The following is a 12746-nucleotide window of genomic DNA, read 5'->3' as shown; positions in this document are numbered from 1 at the left end:
AAGTGACTTTCTCAAATACCATGTGCCCGTTGCACAAAAGAACATTTTCTCATTTTGTATTGAGCTGTAATTTCACGCCATTGCTTCCTACGCACAGTGACTAGCCTCATCTGTAAAACTAGATTTGGATTTTGAAAATTTGGGTTCACCACCCATCACTGCACATCAGAACAGAGTCATTAGTGTTCACATGTATGTGTCCAGAAGTATGGATATCTGAGCATAAAAATTAGACCCATATGTGACTAGAGGTAAATAAAATGGATGGTCATTGTATAGTGAGCACACACACTGTCAGGGTGTTTAGATTTTGTTAACGTGACATAACGTACCCCGAACACTTAGACAAAGCTTCAAGGGCATATTGTTCCATGCCAGTATTTTCCAACCTGTTTTCCTTAAAACATGTGAGATATTATTTTGCACTGCCAAAAAGTTTCATGTTTTGAGAAGTGCTGCTTACTACGTACACCCCTGTCTTGGAAATTCATAATATACTTTAGTCTATTAAATAATCCAAAATCATGTAGAAGGCAGTAACTTTCTTTAACTCAGCCTTTCCCAGAATTACTTGACCAAGGACCATCTTTTATATTTTTTATTTTTCTGGGAATATCTAATAGAAGCTCTCAGACCCTCTGACACAGTTTGGAAAATATATTCTATAATTGAGATTTCAATCCCCTTAATTTGGGTTGAACTTCTGACTCTTTCATCGGTGATTCCTTCAACACATTCTAAACTGTATATTTAAATTTTAAATGCAACTAACTTCCCTATTAGCAGAGACCTATTCTAGGCGTGACCTGGGAAAGGATTAACTACAATTCCTTTTTCTTCTGAATCTTCCTTTAGAGAATTTGTGGGCAAGCAGCTTCCTCATTTTGATGGTGAGCAAGCAGAAAGTATTTGTTTAATTGAATCAGAGTATACCAATATCAGAAAGTTCTATTTCCTACAATAAAGATTATTCCACATGGCAAAAAGAAAGAGCTGGTTAAATCATTTTTCCCTTCATTTTTACATACCCTGCTTAAAGAGTATCTGCCAAAGACAAAAAGACAAAGACATCGGGGCTTCTTATCTGCTTATCATGTTTACCTGCCAATCCCTGTGCTTCGCACGCTGAACTGTCCCAACCACACAGGTGTCTCTGGAGATGTGAATTAACAGTGAACTTAGGCTGCAGAAGCTGGAATGTGGTCTAGCAATTCTCTTAAAAAAAGAAAAAGTACATCAGGTTCATACATACTTTCCTTGGCGAATATTAGCATGTTTTGTTTTTCCTCTCCCCACCCCTTCCCCTATTCCCATCTCTCCCTTTTCAGAATAACTGGGGTTTCTCGTTTAGTTTTGTTGTTAAGCATGATTTTGCTTTCACTTTTTCAGACAGGATCATAGAATTATAGAGTCTCAAAAGTCCATTTTCATATCAATTTTCCTCTCCCAAATGCAAATCCTTCCTTCCAAGGATGCATGCACTGTCTTACATGAGTCTCATGTATTTGGGAGGTACCTTCAGTGGAGTAGTGACATTCTCGAGTGTTTTAGTCCCTATTTTATTTTACTTTATTTTATTTTTTTAATATTTTATTTTTTTATTTATTTTACCCAGAGACAGTACAAACAGAGGGAGCAGCAGAGGGAGAGGGAGAAGCGGGCTCCCTGCTGAGCAAGGAGCCCGATGCAAAGCTTGATCCCAGGCCCCTGGGGTCATGACCTCAGCCGAAGGCAGAGGCTTAACCAACTGAGCCCCCCAGCTGCCCCTCCATCCCTATTTTATTTTTTTTAATTTTTTAAAAAATTTTATTTATTTATTTGAGAGAGAGAATGAGAGATAGAGAGCACGAGAGGGAAGAGGGTCAGAGGGAGAAGCAGACTCCCTGCCGAGCAGGGAGCCGGATGTGGGACTCGATCCCAGCACTCCAGGATCATGACCTGAGCTGAAGGCCGTCGCTTAACCAACTGAGCCACCCAGGCGCCCCCCTCCATCCCTATTTTAAAGGTGGAGGACAGAACATGGAGACTAGGTGACTTAGGCATTGTCATATAGTAAGTCACCACCTTCCCTGGAAGAAGGAGACCTTTTCTCTATCCATTCACACAAACTTTTTTTTCTCTTCTCTTTTTGCCACGAACTGTGTATCCATTGTCAAATATGTTTAGAAGAGTTAGAGAAACACACACGCACACACACACACACACACATACACACACACACATATCCCTTTGCAACATTGCAGCATTATCCTTGAATTTTTGTAAACATTCAATGAGCATTTGTACCAGGTCAATGCTAGTTTCCCTGTTATGCAAACCCACACCCATTCTAAGAGACTCCAGGTTAGGAACACTGTGATAATATGACTACATGGTTTCGGTGTTTACGCACAAGAAGCCCCAGGTCATTTCCAGAAAAAATGAAATTCTGAGGACAGCCTCACCAATGAAAATAGCACTCCCCCTCCCCCGCCTCTTTCTCTCTCTCTCAGTACTGAAGAAAAAAAGCAACTATGATAAAAGGTCAAGAGAATATGGGATTATGGAACATCAAAAATAGACAATGAGTTAATTCTCCATAAAGTCAAGAAAGTTGTAAAGCTAAATTTGGGGTGCATTGAATAAGTGGCCTTATGAGAATTCTGGGTGCTTAGAGAGAGGGAGTACAGCGAGATTAAGAGACATATCATCTCCATGAAAGCTAGGGCCACCCTGCCCCTTGTAATATAGATGATGCTTGTGCAAACTCCCACAATTTCAAGGCTTGTATACTTCCAGGACTGCTCCTGTAATTTCCATGGAGCAAAAGCTGCCAAGAGGTCTCTGCTTCTGGGCTCCTGGGACCCTACTGTGGCCCCTGCTAAGCACAGAGGTGATATTCAGCCCTTCCCAGATTTCCACCAAACACCTCCTCCCATAGGAGATGAATGGATGGGACCCAGCATATGGGTAGGGCTGGGAGGAGTTTTTAATAGAGTTTACATTGAAGCAATACAAATACTTCTAAATCAAACTTTAAGAAGCCCCATTCTTAACTACTCAAATGTCTTTTATTGTACACAGACCATCTCCTACCCTGTGCCCCACCCTGCCCCAGAAATCAGGAGGGCATTTTCACTTGCCCTTTCAGCCTTGCAGTTCCCAGATACTACGTCACTCTTTCCCTTTTTTGCACCAATCTCACCCCACTGCCAAACCCCTTCTCATAAGCAATAAAGAAGACCACTTTTCACTTCCTCAAGCTGAGGGGTAGAGCCTTGTCTCAGATGCCCACCCACCCCCTCAGGGTCTCACTTTCCATTCCAAGCAGCCGCCGATATTGGGTTTTCCCTAAACAGTGGGGTTCTGGTGCCACCTCTTTACAGATGGAATTTCACCCATGTCACAGTTTTGCCTAGGGCCACTCCCTGTTTCTTCTCAGAGGCAATGCCACTTAAAGACTAATTTTGTGAAAAAGTTATTCATCAAATTCAGGTGCTCAGTTAGAGTGAGACTTTCTTTATTCTCTCAAAATTTTGCAATTTTGTTGAATTAGTTGAGAAAATTGGGATAAGAAAATTTACCCCACAAGTGAATCAATCATCCCCACTGAGCATACTCACTGCCCTGGAACAGTGTTGCAAGTTGGGGGTGGAAGGGTGTTACAAGAGACCAGAAACTCTGTAGCTACATGGTCCAAGTGTGAATTCTGGCTTTCCTCTTGCTGTGCATCTTGGGACAATTCCTTCATCTCTAAGTACCTCAGTTTCCCCATCTGTAAAATAGTAGAACCCACCTTGTTGTACGGACTAAATGAGTTAATATGTGTGGAGCATTTTGAAAGATACTGGGCACCTGTAAGTGTGAACTGGTTTTGTTTTAACTTGGACAAATGACAAAAGGTTAGAGAAGGCCTGGGCAAAACACAGACAACAAGAGAGCTCCTTTGGCAGAAGTTTTCCCCATGGGAGGTAAAAGAGAAGGCTGATGTTACTATTGTAAGAGTTTGGAAAACTCCACTCAGGAATTAGTCCTTTTGGCAGGCTCTTTGGCTATAAACTTTTGTAGGTTGAAATCCTAATGAAAAGCTAGGGGTCTCTCCAGCCCTAGTATTTCACAGCTGGGCTTTTTAAATTTATTTATTATTATTTTTTTAATAAACAAGGCTTTATTTTATGAGTGAATTTGGGTATTTTCACAAAACTAGACCCCAATTTCAATTGAAATGGGTTTCTATTCCTCTAGTAATTTTTTATTTTCTGAACAAAGTGAACTTTGTTCACTTTGAGAAAAAAATAAAAAAGCATGAATGCATATGCTTAGCATAAGCCTTGCTCACTATCTCTCTGAAGAATGCCTGTCTTATAATCTCCCATCCATGGTGCCTTGCATACAGTACATGCTCAGTAATTACCAGTTGGTTTGATGTTCATCTTAAAAGACAAACAAACAAACAAACAAACAAACCTGAAAGATCTGTTTTAAAAGACTGGCAAGTTCCACATAGGCTTAGCAGCAGTAGCAACAATGGCAATTTAGATAACTTTTCCATCCAGTTCTGGGGAGTCTTCCTCACTTGGGTTCGTATGTTAATTTGCTGTGCTTCTAGCCACACAGTAGCCTAAGATCAGGGAGTAGTCAGTGAGAAAAGAATACACTTGTTCTCATTTTCAAGTGTCCTAGGATAAATTGTATTCTATTCACCGATGCCAGAAAAAAATCAATACAGATCATAACAGTAAAAATATTCATTATTTGTGAAGGAGAAGGAGGCAAAAAAAACAAAACCCCACAGCTCTGGGGAACCACAGATAGTGAAAGCATACCAGGAGCACCATTTGTACAAAACATGTGAAATATCCCCTGATATTATTCAAAAGGTGGCCTTGAAGAATACCTTTGGTGTCTAAAATTTTAAGTGATTTGCTTAATGGTCACAGACAGTTCATTCATTTTTCTGTGTCTCATAGTTTGCCTGGGGTGATCACATTTAAAATGATAAGAACCAAGATTTTTTAGTACCTATTATGTGTCCAGCACAGTCTAAGCAGTTCATGCATATTAACTCATTTTATTTTTACAAAAACTCCCATTAGATAACTACCCTTATGCCCATTTTACAGATGAGGAACCTCAAGCCAAAAACTTACTATGCAGGTAGTAAGTAATGGAGCTAGGGTTCAAATGCTTGTGGCCAGGTTCTAGCATCAGAGATACTACAATATTATCTGATTTATTAGGCCCTAGTGCATGCCAGGGTACCATGGTATTAATGGCCATTGTCACTGAGGCAACATTTCCTGGTTGGGTAGACTGAGCATAAGCTTTTTGGTTAGAATTTTAGAGAGAGTAATGCAAGGGAGTCCTCTCTCCCCAAGGACCATGGAGATGTCTGATCATTACAGAGACCTCTAAAAAGCCACTCATTGAACAAATTCAGAAAAACTGTATGTTAAATCTTAATATCTGACTGGAAAACCAGAGACAAAAAGCTTAGCTCTCCATGTAGCTATATTCAGTCAGGAGCCATAAGGTCTTTCTATTTAAGTGCTGAGAGTTGGGGATTCTCTTGAAGACTGGAGTGCCTCTTGTCTCCAATGCAAAAAAGTGAGCCAAAGACTATATACGGTCTTCTTCAGGTAGGAAGGACCAGATGATTTCAGACTCCATGAGGAGGCCTCATTTACACCCTGGATTTTAAGGCATCATACTCCATGTCTCATTTCCCATGTCCCATTTGTGGGGCAATTAGAAAAACTCATCATGGTTGTTGGGTGCTTTGAAATTCTCAGTTGGATGCTTCCTTGTGAATGTCGGACAGTCATTTTACTTTAAAGCCATTTGGTTATTCCCAGATCAGCAACTCTGTTCCATTACCAAATCTTTGACTGTCACTTGTTTTTCTTTGAAAAGAGTAATTTCCAAAAGAAAGTAGGTGAAGGAGTTATTATAAAAGCATATAAAATATTTGGGATTGTGTGATGGTTATTTTTAAGCAAAAGGCATAGGAAAAACAAAGCAGAAAAGAAAGGGAGATTTTAGTTTTCTCAAAAACTAACGAAGTCCCAGGTCTCTGTGGATAGGTCTGTTGCCAATAACAATAAAAAAATTTAAAGAAAAAAAAAAAAGCTAACGAAGTCCCACCTTAAGTCCGGGAGTATCAGGTTAGAGTAGTTCTGAAAGGATTACCTGGCCCTCAACCCTTGGGAATTCTTAACTCTGTGGTGTTTGTTTTTGTCTCCCAACAGAGGTGTGGTAGGAAGGGGTCAGGCAGAAGGTTAGCAAGACGTTAAATGCTCCATTTCCTCACTGTGAAGTAACACTCTGCAGTCAAACCAGGTGAGCTGAAATAACTGGATATGTTTCTCCATGGAGCTAGTGTTTTTATCAAACACTTCCCCAACAATTCTTATTCCCTGACTTGAGCATTCTTTGCTGCTGTCAATTATAGGAGTATGAACTGGTCAAAACACCTCTAAAAAAAGAAAATGGCAAAGGGATAGAATGGTATCTTCTGTTTTCTATAAAAGAGATAATGCATACTACACTATCTGGACTTGAATGAGTTAGAGATTTGCAATTTGATTTCATAGAGAAAAACTTGGATGAGCTTTTAATGTTTAAAAATCTGATGGTTATAGTAACTATTAGTGGTATAGAGACAGCTATCACATATTTAGTTGAGGAAACCATGTGATGATGTTGAATAGATTCTAAGCCAATCTGGGTCTCAGTTCCCTAATCTATAAAAGAGGGGACTGGACTAAATTATCTCTAAGAACAATTCTTGCCCTGAAATCTCTGACTACATCTGGATATCCCTTAATTCATAAACCTGGTCACTGAACAAAAGCAGTTGAGCAATATTATTTATATTTCACTAAAACTGCTTTGAGAACCTATTTTTGGCTTGTAGCTAGAGTAGAGGAATAAGGGATTTCAAACACAAATGGGCAATGAAGGATAGACACATATATTGCCTATCTGCCTTACTAGAACTTTCCTAATGGCTATTTATCCTTTATAAGTTCTCATATAAATTATGGATTCCCTGTAAAAAGTTCACAATAACCATTAATTTCCAGTAGAACACTTTTATTTTCCCTATTAAAATGAGTTCAGAAACTCAAACAATCTAAGAAATGGGGACTACTTGGAGTTGCCAGTGTAATTGAATGCCATTTGTGCAAGAAAACTTGCATATTCTGAAAGGATTGTATCTGTTGGCTGACAAGTTCTTGAGCATAGGAACACACTTAGGCAGACCTAAGTAGAGTGGAGTCTGTTGCTAAAAGGAATTAATTCACCCAACTCTTTCACTCTCACCCAGTTCACCTCCTACACTTGCCACACCTTTTCAACCTTTTTTTTGAAGCTCCTCCTGTTCCAGTTAGGCTTCAAATAAATATTGTTATCCTCACCCAACAGCTAGTACTGAGTGTACTTGGAAGGCAGTCCGGTTCACTGGAAAGCACATGGGCTTTTTAGTAAAATAGATCCTCCTTTGAGTTCTCTGCCATTTACCAGGTATGCGGCTTTAGGCAAATTACCCTCCTTGAGTTCAGTTTCCCCCCTACATAATGGGCATAATAGCATCTACTTTGCAATGTTACTGTGAATAATAACCAAACTAAGGTAAATGGAATATTTAGCATCATAATGGCATTCAATACTTTAATTAATTATAGCTAGAGTTAAGAAAGTATCTTTGATAGGATTTTGAATGAACATATAATCTGATCATGTCACTTCCTACTTTAAAATTTTAAGGAGCACCCCCCCTTGTTCTGAAAATTCTAATCTTCTTCATATAGCTTACAATGTCCTTCCTGCTCTGATTACTGACCTTCCCAGTCATGTTATCCATCCCACACCTTCCATTGTGCTCTATTCTCCAACCATACTGAGGGCTTGGTTATGGTTGTTTTATTATGCTGAGAGAAAATGCATTCATGCTATTCCCTCTGCCTGAAATAGTGCTTTTCCTCCTTGTCTTATAGCTAATTCCTCCTGGTCACCTCTCAGCTTCATTTAGTCAGTAGACTTCCTGACCCAGCCTAGATTATGAGTTACCACAACAATCTGCATTTCTTCTGTCATAGTGCTTACCACACTGTTCTAGGATTTCCTAGTCAGGTGTCTACACTGTGAGTTCATCGAGAGCTGAATTGTGTCTATCCTGTTACTTCACTATAGCCTAGTAACATGTCTGGCACATACTATGCAATCACTAAGTAAGTCAGTGGGAAACAAATGGATGCGTAAACTCCATTTCTTCATGTGGCCAGTTACATGACTTCAGGCAGCAATGAGAAAGATATGAGCTTCTGATTTCTTCCTTACCACTCCCTTTTTGAATAGGAAAGGAGCATATGGATTAAGCAAAATGCTTAATTATTAAGAGAAGGTCTGCAAATTGGCAGAAAACCGGTTAAGATATTCTTTTCCAAGAAGTCAATCTTGAAGAAACAGGCTTACTCAATAGAAAGAGGCCATTTTTATCAATTTTATTATTACAAATATATAGTATATGTTTGGAATGATTTCAATTAATAAATACATGTATGCATACTTATACAGAGGAAAAATACTGGAAAGAAAATTTGAATTCAACATCTCTAGGGTTTTCTTTTTTTATTTTACTCCTCATGCTTTTTTTCTGTCTAGTCAAAGTACTACAGTGCTCATGTATTAATGACATAATTTTTTTATTCAAGTATAATTAATATACAATGTTATATTAGTTTCAGGTGTGTAGTATAGTGATTAAACAATTCTACATATTACTCACTGCTCATCATAAGTGTATTCTTAATCCCCAGCACCTATTTCACGCATCCCCCACCCATCTCCCCTCTGGCAACCACTGGTTTGTTCTCCATAGTTAAGAGTCTGTTTTATCTTTTGTCTCTTTTTTCCTTTGTTCCTTTGTTTTGTTTCTTAAATTCCACATCTGAGTGAAATCATAGAGTATTTGTCTTTCTCTGATTTTTACTGTGTTTTCAGGACTCAATTTCTTTACGTCTTCCCAGATAAGATGCTTGGCCAATGAGAAAGGTCCCTCTTTCACTTCCAGTGAAGCCTCAACACCTACACAGTCTGAGATTTATTATTCTCTGTTCCTTTACTATTATCTTGCGGTGTTCTGCTTCCTAATTGCCCTAACTGTATTAATTGCTCCCTAAAAGTAGAAGCTTGCTTTTCAAAGATTTCATGGTTTCTAGGATGTCATTGAACATTCTTCCAAAATACTATTGAATTAATGAATTTTGCATAAGAAGATACTTTCCACAAGAAATAAGAAAGAGTGCAGGTCTGCCCACTCCCAAGATGTAGGTATTTAGTTCCTGACTTTTTACACCATTATAGGATTTGAATTCAAGTATGTTATTTTACCAACAATGAATGACAAATTTTAACTAGGAAAACAAAGTTCTCCTATCTTCTGAAAAAACAAAATTACCTTTGATAATCCTTATGACAAGTTGTTTCTGTAAAGTGTGTTGCCTTTAAAGACAAAGAAAAAATACAATCAAATAATAGCGTTGTTACTAGATCATCAGCAGGTTCCAGTCCACTAATGTAATTTTTAAAAGAATGCTTATATAACTTTGAACTAATCACAGCAAATTTCCTGCTCAATATATGATGAGAAAACTTTGTTTTTAAATGGGAAGGTTAATAAAGATTTTTTCTTTTAAGACACTCCAGTGTGTTAGAAATAGGAAGTTAAGAGAGAATAATACCGTTTTTAACACTATTTAAGATTTGGTATATTAAGATTTTGTGCATCAAGTATTGTGCATCATCAAATCGATGTTTTGCTGATGAGTATTGCTTACTGACAATTCCTCTAGTTCATACCAATAGTTCTGGAAAATAACAAAAAAACCTCTTAGTTTTTGTTATTACCAAGAAGAGAAGATGTCAGTTTAAGGAAGCTCTTGGAGAGGATAGAAAGAATTTTGATGGAAATCTGAAAATGGTCAACCGGATATCTCCATAACATTTTAGAAATGACCAGCCTTCCCAGATGCAGACCTAAGTCCTGACCTAACCTGAAAATGACCCGATCATATTTTCTGAGCCTTATATGCTCCTGTACCTGAGCAAACTGGCAAGGATAGGAGAAGTTAATGCCATCACTCTGACCCTCATTTAAATCTCAAGGTTTGGGGGATTCATGAAGATTCAGAGTATAAATGCATTGTGCCCTGCACACACAGTAGGCACTTCAGTGTTTTTTAACGTCATACTTTAATAATTGAAAAGCACCACGAGAACCTAGCTAATGTTTGCCTCACTGCAACCTGAGGCCACATTCAGCAAACCCACTCAGAATAACCAGGAGAGCTAGTTAACAAACAATATGCAGTCTTAAAAGGAAAAGAAAAAAGGCATGATAGCGATGTCGAAAGTTCTGATTTCTGGATAGAGATGTGCCCTTTTTGTCACTTTTCCTTTTCTCTCTGAAAAATAGGAATAATACCTCTTGTTGCTGAGCCATCAGAATATTGAGTAGACAGTAAGTTAGCATTTACAAAGGATTTAAGGTGAAAGGTGCTATGTGGGTTCAAGGTATTTGTTAATGTTATTACTCAATCTGTTTTGGCCCAATGTGGAAACAAAAGCAACTTCAATTACAAATAACATGTTGCTAAAATAACCTAAGGAAAGGGAAAATAGGGACGCCTGGGTGGCTCAGCTAGTTAAGTGTCTGCCTTCGGCTGGGCTCCCATGAATGGCTCCCTGCTCAGTGAGGAGCCTATTTCTTCCTCTGCCTCTGCCTGCTGCCCTCATGCTTGTGCGTGCTCTCGCTCTCTTTGATAAATAAATAAATAAATAAATAAATAAATAAATAAATAAATAAAATGTTTAAATTTATTTAATATAGATTATATTAATATGTTAATGTATCATATATCAATGTAATTATATAACAAATATTAATGATATATTAATTAATATGATATATATCCTATATTAACATGAAATGTGTTAATATATTTTTATTATATTTATAATAATGAGTGCTGTGTGTTGTGTAAGATGGATGAATCACAGACCTGTACCCCTGAAACAAATAATACATTATATGTTAATAATAAAAAATGAAATAAATAAAATAAAAATAAAGTCTTATAATAAAAATAATACAGCTATGATTTTATAACATCTGCCTTTAGATTGCCTTCCAATCAGCTTCTAAAGGCTAGACTGATGCCTTTCCAGCTCTCAAGAGCTATTAATGATAGGATTGAATCACCAGAAATGTCTCATCTTGTGTTTCTCTGGCTACTGTAACAAATTACCACAAACTCAGTGACTTGAAGCAACAGAAATTTATCCTCTCACTGTTCTAGAGGACAGAAGCTCAAAATCAGTTTCACTGGGCCTAAAGCAGGGAGTCAGAAGGGCCACGCTCCCTCTCGAGACTCCAGGGGAGAATCTGGTCCTTGCCTCTTTCAGTTTCTAGTGATTGCTGGCTCTCCTCTCCTCATTCCTGACTTCATCTCTCCATGATCACATGATCTCCTCCTCTTTTTCGTGTGCCACATCTCCTTCTGTCTCTTTTTTATAAAGATATATGTGACTGCATTTAGGGCCCACTCTGATCATCTGGGAAGATCTCTTCATCTCAAAATCCTGATTTAATCACTTACAAAAGGTCATTTTTCCTTTTTTTTAAAGATTATTTTATTTATTTCAGAGAGAGCAGAGCAAGCAAGAGAGAACATGAGCGGGGGGGAGGGGCAGAGGGAGAGGGAGAAGCAGGCTCCCCACTGAGCAGAGAGCCCAAAGTGGGGCTCAATCCCAGGACCCCGGGATCATGACCCAAGCCAAAGGCAGCTGCTTAACCTACTGAGCCACCCAGGTGTCCCCACAAAGGTCATTTTTCTATCTAAAGTAACATTTATGGATTTTAAGAATTAGGACCTCATATCTTTGGCAGACCATTTTGCAGTCTACCACATGAATTCAGTGGTCATAAATAAGTCTCATTTCCTTTTTCCCCTTCTCTATATTCTGAAGTTTTACAATTTAAGATTTAAAATACGTAGTTTATACCACAGTCTTAGAGAATCATGACAGTCAATTTTTCATTCTAGAGTTGGACCACCCAAATGATATTTAGAATGAATATACCATAAGATGATCACCTTTTCTGTGCATGTGTGTGAATTGCCAAATTTTCAAATACATACCATGTAATTTTCTACCTGAAGTGTAGTAAAGTATAAACTTAAAAATGTAAATGATCTCTACATTTGTCATTGACATTATAAACTCAGGACCAAAGTTATCAATAAACCTATTTTTAAAATCCTGGTTGAAGCATTTGCTAAAACAATTCAAAAATTAAGCCTTTCGTTCTTTATATAGAGCATATGATGGAATTATTCATAACTCTGATAGGAATTTGGAATTTTACTATTAAATTATTTAAAAAATTCACCTTTCAGCTAAGAACCATTGGCTTCTTAGATATACTAAACTTCATTTTACTCTTTCCACTTTCTCTTTTTTAAGTAGTTGACTTTGTGTTGTCATGTTCCACCAATATTCAAAAGATTTGCCACTTGACAAGAGTTATTGCTTGCATGGGGCGCCTGGGCGGCTCAGTCGTTTAGCATCTGCCTTCGGCTCAGGTCATGATCCCAGGGTCCTGGGATGGAGCCTTGCATTGGGCTCCGTGCTCCGCGGGAAGCCTGCTTCTCCCTCTCCCACTCCCCCTGCTTGTGTTCCCTCTCTCGCTGTCTCTATCA

Source organism: Eumetopias jubatus, unplaced genomic scaffold, assembly GCF_037043125.1.
Source record: "Eumetopias jubatus isolate StellerSeaLion01/CBP00866 unplaced genomic scaffold, mEumJub1_p1.0 scaffold_3, whole genome shotgun sequence".
Lineage (NCBI taxonomy): Eukaryota > Metazoa > Chordata > Mammalia > Carnivora > Otariidae > Eumetopias > Eumetopias jubatus.
The sequence above is the reverse complement of the archived record's forward strand: the minus strand, read 5'-3'. Positions refer to the sequence as shown.